General features: G+C 40.9%; 1 pseudogene; it reads left to right on the forward strand.

Annotated features, from left to right (window-relative positions):
* Positions 1 to 221: 221 nt before the first annotated feature.
* Positions 222 to 2,521, forward strand: LOC101977919 (bone morphogenetic protein 4 pseudogene; annotated as a pseudogene).
* Positions 2,522 to 16,423: the final 13,902 nt, after the last annotated feature.

Raw genomic sequence — 16,423 nt, forward strand, 5'->3', positions numbered from 1 at the left:
TAATAACGGATTCAGGCAAGAATCATCAATGAATGCTAAAATTTTGAGATGAAAGTTTGATAGGAAATACATACTTTCATATATACTTTCAATATATACTTCAAATATATACTTTCAATTTATACTTTCAACTTATCTCCACATGAATTTTCTTTTTGTATAAACAGCTTTATTGAGATGTAATTCACATACCATGTAGTTTACTCATTCAAAATGCACACTCTTAAGAAAAACAAACAAAAAAAATAAAATGTTCCCTTCAACATTTTTTAATATATTCAAAGGGTTGTACAACCATCATCACAATCTATTTTTGAAAGGTTTTTTTCCTTCTCTCTCCTTTGCTCTTAGTCCCCATTCCCTCCCTCATACCCCCCATCCCCTAGCAACTATTAATTTATTCTCTTCCATTATAAATTTACTTATGTAGAAATGGAATCCCGCAACATGTAGTCTTTCATAACAGGTTTCTTTCTATTAGCATGTTTTCTAGAGTCATGCATGTTGTAGTATGCCTTGATATTTTATTCCTTTTTATTGCCAAATAATATTCTACTATATGGATCTATCACATTTTACATAGACATTTGAGTTGTTTTCACTTTTTTCTATATGAATAGTATTACTATTTTTTTGTATAGACATATTTTCATTTCTTTTGGATATATACCTAGGAGTAGAATTGACAGAAGGCCTTCATCAGAGTCAAACAGATGCTGGCACCATGATCTTAGATCTCCACAACTATGAGCTAAGTAAGCCCCTTACAGTAGTAAATCTGGGACGGCAGAAGAGAACAGTAGAAGGGAAAGAGCTGAAAGCTAGGTGAGTTTGGCATCGAGATGAGGGATAGGAGCCTGAGACACTGCTGCAGCCCCACCTGAGTATCTGGCCTATGTCCCTGGTGGGATTCCCATCCGAGTGTCTCAAGCCTGCAGCGCCCCCGTCCCCGGCCTTTTCCCATAGGTCAACCCTTCAGAGGATGACCTATGGAGCCATTCTGAAAAATCCACTGCCAAAGCTATTGAGCCTTTCCAGCAAGTGTGTTCAAGATGTGTTGTCAAGAAACATGGACTGTTGTTGTATGCCTTTTCTGTCAAGACACCACGATTCCTGACAACCAAATTCTGATTGTCATTTCATTATGCCAAGTCCTGCTTAGAAGGCGTGAGCCATGCTAGTTTGATGATACCTGAGATTGGGGCAAAAAAATGTTGCTGAGATCCAGGATCCCACGAAGGATGTTGCTCAAGACTGAGTCATGGGCCATGACTTTGAGATGTCACTTCTGCAGATGTTCAGGCTGCACCGCAGCTGAGCAAGAGCAAAATCATTCTGGATTACATGCACCATTGCTTCCAGCTCACATCTAGGGAGGAGGAGGGAGAGCCCACCACACAGGTCTGGAGTACTCAGAGTGACTCTCCAGTCACACCAACACCGTGTGAAGATTCCACCATGAAGAACATCCCAGGGACAAGAGAAAACTGCTTTTCGTGTCCTTTTTAACCTCAGCAGCATCCCAGAGAAAGAGGTGTTCTCTGCAGAACTTCCGCTCATTCAGGAACAGGTAAACCAGGAGACTGGGAGCCAGGTTTCTACTGTCTAAACATTTTTGAAATCCCAGGGAAGTGGTGCCTGAACACTTCATCACAAGACTATTGTACACCAGTTAGTCCACCACAATGTGAAATGGTGGGAAACTTTTGAAGTGAGCCCTGAAGGGTCCTTCCTAGACCCAGGGGAAGCGCCCAACTATGGGCAGGACACAGGGGTGACTCACCATCATCATATGCTGACCCACTGGGCCAGCATGTCAGGATTAGCTCATGGTTACCTCAACAGAGTGGGAATTAGGCCCAGCTCCAGCCCTTCCTGGTCGTTTTTGACCCTGATGGCCTGGGCCATGCCTTGACCAGTTGCTGGAGGACCAAGCTAACTCTTAACACCATCCACAGCAGTCCAGGAAAAGCAATAACTATTGGTACCACTCATTCTGTGTGTACTTCAGCAACATGGGTTGGAATGGCTGGATTGTGACCCCACCAGGCTACCAGACCTTCTACTGCTATGGGGACTGCCTCTTTGTACTGGTGAACCACCTTAATTCAACCAAACTTGCCACTGTGCAGACCTGGGTCAACTCTGTCAACTCCAGTATCCCTAAGGCCTGTTGTATATCCACTGAATGAGTGTCATCTCCAAGCTGTACCTAGATGAGCATGATAAGGTAGTACTGAAAAATTATCAGCAAGGGTGGTAAAGGGATATGGGTATTGCTGAGATAAGGTAGTCCTTGAATATGGATATACATTCACACAAACATGTGTTCCTATAATCACATGCCTTGCTGGAGCCATGCTGTCCTAAAACACACCTTGTAGAATTCTTGAATGGAATTCAATGGGTTTCAACAATGATAAATTAAAATGTAAGGCTCTATAATACTATGAAATGATTTGCACAGCAGGGTGAACTTGTGAATTCATTATGCCCAAGCAGTGGTACTTGCTGAAAAAATAAGTAGGTTCAAATAATATTCAGGAAATTTTACAGATGGTAGTCTGTGATAAATTAAGAAAAAAAACTGAGGATGTTTGGAGACATGGTTTCTAACCTTTTCTTTGTAATGATCTGTACTATTTTTATTTTTCTGACTACAAAGTTACTGTACGTGCACTATAGACAGCTTGGAAAATATGTTTGAAGAGGAAAAAAGGGCAGTCAGAGAAAAAAATCAGGAAGTATTAAAAACAAAGTGGGAAAGAGATATAGAAATCAACGTATGAACATACACAAACATAAACATGCATATTTTTCTTACTACTTTCCACCACCCTACCTCATTCTAATTTGGCTATAAGTGTATGTTAATCAAAATTCAATTCTCACCTTATCAAGACTGTAAACTATGTTGGCCATTGAACTATGTAATGTATGATAATTACTTTTCCTTTCTTATACAATGTTTTGCTTTTCTGGAACTTGATTGTTATTGCTGGGTGCAATAGTGGACACCTGTAATTCCAGCAATTTGAGAGACTGAGGCAGGAGGATCACAAGTTCAAAGATAGTCTGGGCAAATCAGCAAAACCCTTTATCAAAATAAAAAATTTTAAAAGGGCTGGACATGTAGCTCAGTTGTAGAGTCCCTTAGGTTCAATCCCCAAATCCCCAGTACCACACATACACATACACACACCAAAAAAATATTAGTTTTTTGTTCATTTGCTTAATTTTTTATGTCCTTATTAATAACTTAGCACTTAACTCTCCCCCAAATGGGTGCATATCCTCTCAATATATCCAAATTCATTGGATGTTCTATCAATTTCATCAAATTGACCTTCTTCCCAGGATCTCTTGCCTAATTAAACTGATTGTTTGAGCTGAAGTCCTGCTGCTCATTTGTTGTCCTGGACTTTTCCTTCATCTCCATCCCAGGGATCTCTGCTATTAGAAACCACTTTTCTAGAGTCCATGAACTTTTTTTTCTTGGTTTTCTAACTCATTCTAGTGGAGCATGTTCTCCAGGAGCTCCAGAAAGAGCTTATGGAAGATATTCATTTCTGAACATGTCTTCAAACTGTCATTTTATAACAGTGGTTCACTTTATGCTTTGATTATATCCCTTGTTGCTCTAAAACTGACATGTTTTTTTTTTCTTTTCCCCAACCTTCTCTTCTGTGACCTTCTTCTCCCTAACTTTCTCCTAATAGGGAAAACCACAAACTCTGGGACAGGAGTCTCCTGTGTTTCTCCTTTGCTGGCAAATCAATAAATCTTCTTTTCAAAAACCTTTTCAAAAACCTTTTTTTCAAAACCTTGTCTTCATTATTGGATTGGCATCAGAGATGAGGACTGAGCCTTTGGTAACAATTTGGCTATGTGTAAAATAAAAGTTCTTTTCAGAATTTCAAAGCATTGTCAGATTACCTTCTAGATTCCAGTGTGGCTGCCAAGAAATCCACAGCTATTATGATGCTTGATGCTTGATATGAAATCTCTTGTTGTTGTTGTTGTTGTTTGTGTTCTTTCTGAAATATATGTAAGATTTCCTCTTTGTCATCAATGTTCTGAAAATTTGCCATGTGATGTCTTTCATGGAACTATTTTCATTCATTTCATTGACACCTGAAGGGCCTTCAATTCTGGATATTTTCTTGAATTGTCTTTAATTTCTTTGACTGTTATTTGAGAGATGATTTTTGATAGTTCCCTCTACTTTCTCCTCTGGAACTCTCATTATTGAATATTAGATCAGATCTCTGAGGCTAGATTCTATCTTTTGTATACTATTTTCCATCTTTTGTCTATCTTGTTCTACTTTGTTTTTGTTTTTGTTTGGAGTACTGGGAATCCAACCTAGGAATGCTTTACCACTGAGCTACATTCCCTGTTCTTTTTATTTTGAGAAAAGTTCTTGCTAAATTGCTTAGGGTTTCCCTAAATTGTTAAGGCTAGCTTGGAACTTGCAGTCCTCCTGCCTCAGCCTCCCAAGTCACTGGGATTACCAGGCTTTGTGCCACTTCACCTGGCTGAAGACTGAATTCTTTCTAGTCTCTTTCTAAAATGGTGTAATTAAGCAAAGTAATAAAATAGTATGTAGTCAAGGGACAGGGTTGTGGCTCAGTGGTAGAGTGCTTGCCTACCATGTGAAGCACTGGGTTTGATTCCCTGCACTACATAAAAATAAACAAAAAAAAAATAAAGATATTGTGTCCTTCTACATCTAAAAAATATTTTTTAAAGAGAGAGAGAGAGAGAGGAGAGAATTTTTTTCATTTTTAATATTTATCTTTTTTAGTTCTCGGCGGACACAACATCTTTGTTGGTATGTGGTGCTGAGGATCCAACCCGGGCCGCACGCACTCCAGGCGAGCGCGCTACCGCTTGAGCCATATCCCCAGCCCTCTAAAAAATATTTTTAAAAATAGTATGCAGCCAAAAAAATTTGTAAGAAAAGCTAATATTTGAGTATGACTAATATCTAATTAATCAAACTATTATGGGAATTTTTATGATGTTGGAATAGATGTCAGCTTTTAATATTTTATAATTTGTTATTAGTTGTTATAAATATTATCCTTTTTTTTTTTTTTGAAGTATTGGGGATTGAATTCGGGAATGCTCTACCACTGAGCTATATTCCTTTTTTAATTCTCAGAAAGAGTCTTGCTAAAATTGCTGAGACTGGCCTTGAACTTGTAATCTTCCTGCCTTAGTCGCTTGAATCATTGAGATTACAGGTGTGTGCCACTGTGCCTGTACTAAATATTCTCCTTCATACCTATTTTTATATTTGTAATTTGGTGAGGTTTTTCTTTTACAGAGGATACTCCACCTCTGTCATCATACATAATTGGGAAATGTCTTAAGTATCAAACTCTACAAAACCTGACTGAACAAAGTACAAAACAAGCTCTTAAAGTCCGTTACAGCTGTCTGAGGTGTTGAGGCTGGTTACTTAGACCCTGGGTCTAGAAGCTGCATACTGTCTGTCAGGTCACTTGGGTAGATCAAGCTCTACAAAATGTGCACAGGTTACAAAGATCACAGAGTGGGTCAAGTTAAAACATCTCTTTATAGGGTTACCTGTGAAGCATTTTAGGTCACCAGTAACATTACGAAGCTCACATCTATCTTTGCTTCTGGAGGAACTCCCACATCAGGGGGAACCAGCTATTCTCCATCTAGGTGTATTGCCTATTTTTCTTCTGGTGAACAGTGCTTTATGAGAATTCAAAACATGCCCATGGCCTTAGTAAAAGTTAATTCTTTACTGGCAAAAGAAAGACAAGGAGGAAGAGAGGAAGGAAAAAAGGAAAGGGAAAAAGATGGGAAGGAAAAAAACATGTTTAGAAAAGCAAGGTGATGAGGCTAGGGAGGGGTATACCACTCAGCAGTAAAGCATTTGCCCTAACATATTCAAGGCCTTGGGATAAATCCCCAAAACACATACACACACACACACACACACACACACACACACACACACACACACACAGAGTAAGGTGATTCCAGCTCCTTGAAAATAAAAGGTCATCAAGTATTTGTGCTAGCATCATCTAGTGACAAAAATAGGCTAGCTCAGCTCAACAAAATCTGTCAAAAACAGAGAAATGCTATTGCTTTTCTCCCCACTTTTCCCTACCCTTTTGTGCAGAGTGCTGAGGTTTACTCAATTCCACCATAATTTTTGGTCATTAGAAAATAGTGAAATAGCAGAAGAGGTAAAGATGAAACACAAAAAAGTACAAAGTAAACACTGGGAGGAAAAGATACAGGTCCTATTTAAGCCACCACGCTATCTATCTATATATATATATATATATATATATATATATAGGAATCATGCTTCAGTCCCTTATAGAGAGTTTAGCAAATCACTGATCTCATATAACAGGAGGTCTCTTTCAGGTGGGCTGACCTAATGGGGAAAGGTGAGCACAACTCTGCTGACTCCCGGCTGACCTTGTTAGATATGCTGGGCCATTTTAGCTTCTAATCTGAACACGTTGCCTAGGCCGGACTCCTTGGTTTCTCGTTACCAGTTTTTCTTTTTGTCTAATCTGGCTCAGTTCACAACCTAGCTCCAGTCCACCATATGTTTCAATTCAGTTTTTTTCTCTCTTCCATTTTAGTTTTCCCCAAAGAAACCTGGCTTTAGTCATTTACATGCATCTTCCACTGAATTTTTTTTTCAATTTATCTTTTTTATTTATCGTATTTTCATTATAATTAAAAATGACAAACTGACTAAAGTTTAATAAGATTTTGTTGATTTTTTTTGAAAACAGAATCTACTGTCATTATATTCAATAAAAATAATATATTAAGAGGAATAAATAACTCACAGCCTCTTGTACATTGCTGAAGAAAAGCTCCCCAAATTGTACTCCAATGCTAGGCTGCAAGGAAGCTGCCCGCTGTGCTGAGCACTGCCTGTGTTATGACCTGAACCAGCAAGAACCACACTCCATGTCCCCACTCTCTCCTCATGTGTTATGATTTGGGTATGTGGTGTCCCCACAAAGCTCAATATCTTCCACTGAATTTTCACTCAAATATTTGCTGAGTATCTGTGTCAGGCATTATGTTAAGCATAGGGGAATAACATAATATTGCAAGCATATCCTTTGGAAGTAAACTTCCTGGGTTCAAATCTTGGTACTATCATTTCTAACCATGACCTTGGGCAAGCTGCTGTTAAGATTTAAGTTTTCTTTTCTATCAAACTTAAATCTGCAATGCAACACAGGCATGTTTACTGTAACTTAGATTTTCACTAAATATAATAAAGCCATGTTAAGTTAGGAAATCACATGGTAGAATGGAGCTTTTTGTTTGTTTGTTTTTGTTTTTGGTACTGGACATTGAACTTAGGGGCACTCAACCACTGAGCCATATCTCCGGCCCTAGTTTGTATTTTACTTAGAGCAGGATTTCACTGAGTTGCTTAGCACCTTGCTATTGCTGAAGCTGGCTTTGGACTCTCAATCCTCCTGCTTCAGCCTCCTGAGCCGCTGGGATTACAGGAGTGTGCCACCACAACGGCTAGAATGCAGCCATTTTAAATTTCCCTAACAGGTAACCAATTACAACTGAGCCCGCCCCAATTTTAAATTAGCTAATCCCTTAGACTGTACCTCCGAACTCTTCCCATCAGAGGAAGGGGCAGCTCTTCCTTAGGATTACTGGCAGACTTCTCGCTGAGGTGTGCTTGTTCCCTGGATTCCCTTTGGGGGCACACCCTTCTGCAGAAGTACAATTTGCCTTACTGACCTGTAACAGTGGTCCACTTTATGAGTTGAATTTAGCCTTTGCTGCTCTACCACTGCAACTTATTTTTAAAATGGACATGTTTATTTCTCTTCCTCTCTCCCTGCTCCTCTCTAGTGGGAAAATAGGATTACCTTTTTTCCCTATCTAGGCAGTTTTCTGTCCCTGAGTACACACCCATCATAGGAATGAAGTAATCCAGATTTCTGGGATGGTATCAGAAGATCTCAGAAATGACTATATCCAAATTACAAGTGAATTACAACTCTAACAGAGAACACATGCAATGTAGCCTTTGAGCCACCTCTTTAAAAGCCCCCTGTTCCTCCTGATGGGCAGATTCACAGCCTTTGGGACAGGTCCCCTGCTTCTTTTTCTTTTTTTTCACAATAACTTTATTTTATTTATTTATTTTTATGTGGTGCTGAGGATCGAACCTAAAAGAAAAGTGACACAGTACTGGTCACTCATATACCTGGGATGAGAAGCGGGTTTATTGTCAGAAGCCTGACAGGCTGCTCTGAGCAGAGAGAGCACACAGCAGCAATCCCACCTTGAATGTTACTTTTTCTAGGCTAGAATCATGGCCATGCAATAGGGGCTAATTTAGTCCTGATGAATGGCATAGCAAGCATCACCTGATTTTTGTGGAAGGCAACTTTGTTTCCTGAGAACAGAGACAGGCAGTTCTCCTGTCTCTCAAGGAGGGAACAGAGTGCTAGGGGTGTAGCTTGGTGGCAGCGTTTGCCTAGCATGTGTGAGGCCCTGGGTTTGATCCTCAGCACCACATAAAAAAAAAAATAAACAAAATAAAAGCATTGTGTCCATCTACAACTAAAAAGAGGGTTTTTGTTTGTTTGTTTTGTTTCTTAATTGGAAAAAACGAAGGAACAGAGAAACCACCATCTCCCCATCTCAGAGGCCGGTACGTTGTCTCCTATCAATGAGAGAACAGAGAGAGACCAGCAGTCTCTTAGACTGGTAAGTTTTATCTCCGGCTAGCTTCTATTTCTTGAGAATAAGAACAGTATTTATCAGGGAGCCTACATCATGGGAACAATTGTTTACTCCTCACACTTCAGATAGAGCCCTAATATCCAGAGTATACAAAGAACTCAAAAAATTAAACAATAAGAAAACAAATAACCCAATCAACAAATGAGCCAAAGACCTGAACAGACACTTCTCAGAGGAGGACATACAATCAATCAACAAGTACGTGAAAAAATGCTCACCATCTCTAGCAGTCAGAGAAATGCAAATCAAAACCACCCTAAGATACCATCTCACTACAGTAAGACTGGCAGCCATTATGAAGTCAAACAACAAGTGCTGACGAGGATGTGGGGAAAAGGGTGCTCTTGAACATTGCTGGTGGGACTGCCAATTGGTGTGGCCAATATGGAAAGCAGTATGGAGATTCCTGGGAAAGCTGGGAATGGAACCACCATTTGACCCAGCTATTGCCGTTCTCGGACTATTCCCTGAAGACCTTAAAAGAGCATACTACAAGGATACTGCCACATCGATGTTCTTAGCAGCACAATTCACAATAGCTAGACTGTGGAACCAACCCCGATGCTCCTCAATAGATGAATGGATTTTTAAAAAGTCGCATTTATACACAAAGGAGTACTACGCAGCACCAAAAAATGACAAAATCATGGAATTTGCAGGGAAATGGATGGCATTAGAGCAGATTATGCTAAGTGAAGCTAACCAATCCCTAAAAAATAAATGCCAAATGTCTTCTTTGATATAATGAGAGCAACCAAGAACAGAGCAGGGAGGAAGAGTAGGAGGAAAAGATTAACATTAAATAGAGTCATGAGGTGGGAGGGAAAGGGAGATAAAAGGGAAATTGCATGGAAATGGAAGGAGACCCTCATTGTTATACAAAATTACATATAAGAGGTTGTGAGGGGAATGGGATAAAAAAAATAAGGAGAGAAATGAATTACAGTAGATGGGGGTAGAGAGAGAAGATGGGAGGGAAGGGGAGGGGGGATAGTAGAGGATAGGAAAGGTAGCAGAATACAACAGTTACTATTATGGCATTATGTAAAAATGTGGATGTGTAACTGATGTGATTCTGCAATCTTTATAATGTTTTGAATAACCAATAAAGATAATAATAAATAAAAAAATTTTAAAAAAAAGAACAGTATTTATAAAGTGGGGGTGGGAAAGGAAGATGGCTGTAATTATGCCAACATCCCTCAATTTTTTTTTGATACTGGGGTTTAGGGTGGCTTATGGATGGAGCTCTCTTCTTATGGCTACTTCCTGCTAGCATAGGGGTGGCGACAGGGGCAGAGGCAGGTCCGAAAGAGAGGTTTCTTCTGTCAAGTGAGTATATTATCCCAGAAGCATCTAATTGATCACGGTTGGTGAAGGTCTTAGTCCTTTCCATGATGGTTTCCAGTAAAAACTTGAAAACACATGGTAACAGAAAAGCCAGGAAGAATGGAAGTGAGGGGTCCCAGAAGTGGTAAGACTCAAGCAAGGATAGAGTTCCATAGGTTGGTGAGAGAGGAAGGGAGGGAATTGCCAGAGAACTTTAAAGCTTAGCTGTTAGATTTTATAAGATCCGTATGTTTTGTTCTATTTTTCCTGATTGGTTGATATAGTAACATTGCTCTCCTAGGAAAAGGCAGGTACTTCCCTTTTCTGCTGTAATTAGGTCTATCGACCTTCTGTTCTGTAGGGTGATTTCTGCCAGGGTGATTAGAGCCTTAGGAGGCAGATATCCTCTGTTAAAGTGTCGATGGTTCTGGTTACTTCCTCTCCAAGTTGGTTAAGTTGGGAGGTCAAATTAAGGCTATGTCCGAGGCTCCCCTTGCTCTTTTACCATCAAGGATGCTCAACTAAGGCCTAGGAGGACTGAAGAATGACTTCCCATTTAGATTGTTAGTGGGGTGGGGGATGAGGCTAGCCATCTCAGCCAAAGTATAGAGAGTGAGTTGGGGAGATAGGATGATCAGGACACAGGAGCTGGGATAGAAGCATTGATACATGTTGTGAGGAAACTATTTTGGCCTAAGAAGTAAGTTTCTGGGGGGCTCATATAAAAGTCTGACCCCATGATGATATGGTGTGGAGAGTAAGCGGGATTGGTGTGGGTGTTAGACTGAGTGTTCCTGCAAGGTCCATTTATCTCTGTTGTATTTAAGGGGTGAAGTCAGAAAAGGATCCCTGAAGATGTTAAGTCCTGAACGAGCTGGAAGAGGAAAGTGAAGTGATAGGCCTTGGAAGTCCTGGGTCAGAGGCCAGCTCTGTCCATAGAATGAGAAGAAATTGATAGTAATGAGAAGGGGAAAGGGAGTTACTCGTCTGAGGCAGTGTGATCTTTGGGTTGTTCAGGTTCTCGGTGAAGTTTGGAGACTTGTGCCTGTTTGAGCCACAAGGTAAGGGGCCCTGTTTGGGGGATGGCAGTGAAATAAGGGCAAGGGCAGGTTTTGAAGGATAGAGAGGGGTCCTCAATCAGTGAGATTTGAAGGGAAAGAATGAGGGAAGGATGCAGAGTCAGTTAAGTGGTGGGGGAAGAGTACTGTTAGAGGCGACCCAAATGTTAGTTTCTTTGACTCCTAGATTAGAATGGCTGAGGAGGCTAGTACCTGAAGGCAAGGTGCCCATCCCTGTATTATTGACTCTAGGCACTTTGAGAGAAATACCACTGCTGCAAAGGATGGTCCTAACCGGTGACCCAGTGCTCCAAGGGTAAAACCTTGGTTTTCTGTTACATATAGAGAAAAGGGGCAAGACAGGTAGGGCAAGTGAAGGGCTGGGGCCTGAAGGAGGGCTTGTTGGAGGGCCTGAAGGGGAGTGTTGATGGGTTTGATGAGGAACTCTTCAAGGGGGCCCCGTAAAGGAGTTGGACCAGCAAAGAGTAATTGGGAATTCATGCCCTAAAGTATTCTGATAGTCCCAGGAATGAGAGTACCTCACTACCTAGCCTTGGTAGTGAGAATAGGAAGGTGAGAAATGAGTTTTTTCCCAACCCACTGTAATGGCCTTGTGGGAAGAGGTTAGTTGGAAGCCCAAATAAGTGACTGTAGGAAGAGAAACTGAACCTTAGAGAGTGAAACACAATACCCTTGCAAGGCCAAGAAGTTTAGTAATTTGGCCGTGTGGGTTTTACTATGGTATAGGGAAGGACTGTAGAGAAGAAGATTATCCACATATTAGAGGAGGAATAGTAGTGACAAGGATAGGTGGGTGAGGTCTCAGGCCAAGGCTTGTCCGAAAAGGTGGGGGCTATCTCTAAAATCCTGTGAAAGGACCATGAAGTTGAGTAGATACCTGGGTGTCTGGGTCAGTCCAGGTAAAAACAAAAAGGTCTTGGGAATCTTTGTGTAAAGGAATGGACAAGAAGGCATCCTTAAGGTCTAGAACAGAAAAATGTGTTGTGGAGGGCTGGGGCTGGGTCTGAGCGGTAGAGCACTCGCCTAGAGTGTGAGAAGCCCTGGTTCGATCCTCAGCACCACATAAAAATAAATAAATAAAAACAAAGATATTTTTGTTAAAGTGTGTTGTGGAGACAGGGATGAAGGACAAAAGAGTGTATGGATCTGGAACAATGGGGTATAAAGGGGCTACTGCTGTGTTGATGGTGCCATGGTCTTGAAACAGATGGAAGGTACCTGAAGGTCTTTTGACAGCGAGAATGGGTGTGTTATAAGAGGAGTCTGTACAAGGCAATAGCCCTTTGGCTAAGAGGTCAGAAATGATTGGTCTGAGTCCCATAAGGCTGTTTAGAGGTAGTGGGTATTGGGTTGGAAACAGAGATAGGTTTTTAAGTGTGATGTGGATGCTATCTTAGTGTGTGGCTACAGAGGGGTTGTGTATGTCCCATACCTGGGGACAGACCGAGGATGGGAACAAGGGTATTAATGAGGATGTGGTTGTAGGTTCTAGAAGGAAAAGGAATGGGAATGGGGACAAGTTTGGGAGAGAGCCCTGCAAGGGAAGATTAAATGAAATAGATGAGCCAAATTTACTTAGGAGATCTCGACCTAGTAAGGGAGTGGGGCATGAGGAAAAAGTGGGAGAAAGGGATCTTGTGAATGAATCATGTAAGAGGTAGGGATCTTAGTGGTTAATATGATTTGCCTTCCACCCTGACAATGGAGGTCATGGAGGTAGAGGTGGGTTCCCAAAACTGGACAGTATGAGAATGTAGCCCTGGTATCCAAAAGAAAAGAGATTGGCCTACCTGCTACCATAATGGTTACCCTGGGTTCCCGCGTTGCAATGGTGGTCATTGGGTGTTGGGATTCCAAGCCTCATCAGTTGTCTATAGCTAGTCCCAGAAGGTCTGCCCACAATGTGGTGGGGCTGTGTGACCGACCTCCCACCTCACTGGGCAAGAGGGCAATCAACAGCCTAATGACCCGCCTGGTAGCATTTAGGACAGGAACTGGGAGGCTGATGAGGATTGGAACAAAATGTGGCCCAACTGACCACACCTATAGCATGTTCTGGGGGGTCTTCTGTGGGTTGCAGGGGTAGTGATTGTAGTGGCAGGTTGCTGAAATGTTTTGGCTAGCATTTGATTTGAGCCTTTTCATCTCTGCCATCGTACACCTTGAAGGCCACATCAAGCACTTGAGCCTGTGGGGTGAGGGGACCTCGCTCCAACTTTTTAAGTTTAGCTTTAATGTCAGGGAAGCTTTGGGAGAAGAAGTAGGTCATGAGTAAATTTTGACCATCAGGTGACTCAGGATCTAAATTGGTGTATTGAAGTAGGGCCTGAGTCAGGCGGTTTAAAAAGGAAAAGGGGTTTTCATTTTTATCCTGACTGACCTCATAATTGATGACATTATGAGCTGCCCTTTTTAAACCTGTCAGTAAACAGTTGATGAATTGATCCCTTCTTGTTTGGCCTCCAGAGGAATTATAGTCCCAACTGGTGGACTTTATTGGTACAATTTTGAGCTTGTTCCCAGACTCATCCGTGCTTCTCTGGGAGGAGGGTGTTAGATAGTCTCATGTGTATTTCATGAAAGGTGAGGTTGTAGGCCTGTGTTATGTATTGGAACTCCTTGGTGTATGTGGCAGGTTTGGAGGTAAAGGACCCTAGGCATCTATCGATTTGGAAGAGATCACCAAAAGAGAATGGACCAGGGACTCTGACTACCCCCTCAGACCCAGTGACTTCACAGACAGGGAGTAAAGGAGTGAGCTCTCAAATGGCTGTGTGAGATTGGGTGATGAGAGGGCTGACAGAGCGAGAACATTTAGAATAGAAAAAATTGTACATACAAATTTTTTTCTTAGCTTGGATAGTGAAGGATGTAGGGCAGGTGGAGGAGTGGAAGCCACTGCAGCTAGCTCAGAGGCTTCTTCTCCCTCATTGCTGGTATGATTCCCAGAATCAGGAGTGCAAGATTGTTGACTTTGAGGGGCCTAAAACCTGGGTTAGAACCTTTAATTATCTTGCTTTTAGCAGAGATCAGAAATAAAGCAATCTTAAACTTTCCATTGAGTAGCAAATTTTGAAAACCACATTTATAATGTTTATCACATTTACGTTAAATCTGATTCACCTATTTTTAATTTAGGTTACCCATGAAAAGCAAATTTAGTTAATATTTTAAGTCATCCTTTTCTGTTGAAGGATAATCCTAGAAGAAGTAATGGACATTATATTAAAATATTTAATAGAAAATGAGATTTTCTCTTTTTTTAATTTTAATTTTTTTAAGAGAGAGTGAGAGAGGAGAGAGAGAATTTTTAATATTTACTTATTTTTTTTAGTTCTCGGCGGACACAACATCTTTGTTGGTATGTGGTGCTGAGGATCGAACCCAGGCCACACGCATGCCAGGCAAGCACACTACCGCTTGAGCCACATCCCCAGACCCGAAAATGAGATTTTCTAATGTTGATCATCTGGAAAAAAGTGTTACTGATTTTGAAGATATCATTACCTTGTTTTATCCAATTTAAATTGAACTTTAAATCATGTGAATCAAAGGTATTTGGATCTATTCTTGAATTTTAGTTTATGAGCACTCTATATGTTGGTTTTGATACACACACACACATGTAGACAAGACAGTACACAGAACAAATGAGTAAAGGTCTTATAACTTTTAAAACTTATTGAGCTGGGATGCAGCTCAATTGGTAGAGTGCTTGGCTTGCATGCACAAGGCTCTGGGTTCTATCCCCAGCACCACAAAAAAAAAAAAAAAAACTTATTAAGAGCCAACTTTTGTAAATTAGTCTCTGAGCAAAGCAGAATGTCAGAAATTATAATTTTGGTGCACAGGAACAAAAGTATGAGCTCAAAAATGCAGAATTTTAAAAATAAGAGTCCTATGGGGCTGGGGATGTGGCTCAAGCAGTAGCGTGCTCCCCTGGCATGGGTGCGGCCTGGGTTCGATCCTCAGCACCACATACAAACAAAGATGTTGTGTCTGCCGAAAACTAAAATGTAAATAAAATATTTTAAAAAATATAAAAAATAAGAGTCCTAGGAAAAATATTATTAATTATTTCATTAAGGTGATATTAGAGAATGTGACAGAGAGAGAGTGAAAGGAAGAAGGAGAGAGAGAGAGAGAGAGAGAGAGAGAGTGTTTTGAAGTCATTTTTCTGTGTTGCAGCCAAGGTAAAAGTTAAATTGACACTTTTTTCTCCTTTAGACTTAGGCCTCTTATCAAATCTGCTAAGTATGCCGTTTGTATTTCAATGTTAGCTTCAGTGTGGCCTTGGCTAGGGAGATCGCTGCCTAGGGAATTTTTTTTAATATTTTATTTTTTAGTGGTAGTTGGACATAATGCCTTTATTTTATTTATTTATTTTTATGTGGTGCTGAGGATTGAACCCAGGGCCCCACACATCCTAGGCAAGTGCTCTACCACTGAGCCACAACCCTAGCCCCTGCCTAGGGCTTTTTAACCCTATTTTTCCAATTGGTAATTAGGCCAGGTTTGAATGTATAAAATTATGAAACATTATTAGTAGAGATGAGGAAGAGTGGTACCATTAGGAGAGTGAGGGAAGCTGCTGAAGTTGCTGGGTGGAGCCCTTTATCAGATGGAAGGAGGGAGGCTAAAGGGAGGAATGAGATCTTTAAGGAGAACATTACAAATGGTTTGTGCTCTTTTTTGTGAGTGGTGGGAAAGGCCTCAACCACTCTAGAGAATATGTCAACCAGGACTAGGAGATACTTGAAATCTTTTACAGTGGGGATGTGAAGTCAATTTGCCAATTACTGGCTGGTAAATGTCCTCTTGCCTGGTAAGTTGGAAAGGAGGGAGGGTGAATGTTAGAGAAAGGAATATATATATCTCTTGCAGGAAGAGAAGAGGTCCTGGAGAGATTTGATTTGGTCTGGGTGAGGGTTAGAGATTGTTTGAAAAAGTTCCTTAGAGAAGACGGGTTAGGGTGAAGTAAGTGGTGTAGATAGGTGAGGATGTGATAGGTATCTTGGGTAGTGTCAGGGGTGTGTAGATGTGTTTTGGGCAGTGTTTGGGAATGTAGAAAGGAGAATGGTGTTGGATTCTTTGTTGGGGAGGAAAAATAGAGCCACCTGCTGGGCCATTTGATCTGTCATGTTGTTGCCTGCTATAACAATGGAATTATCTGTTTGATGGGCTTTACAATATAGCAGGCCAATAGAAGAAGGGAG

Source organism: Ictidomys tridecemlineatus, chromosome 6, assembly GCF_052094955.1.
Source record: "Ictidomys tridecemlineatus isolate mIctTri1 chromosome 6, mIctTri1.hap1, whole genome shotgun sequence".
In the NCBI taxonomy this organism is placed as follows: Eukaryota; Metazoa; Chordata; class Mammalia; order Rodentia; family Sciuridae; genus Ictidomys; species Ictidomys tridecemlineatus.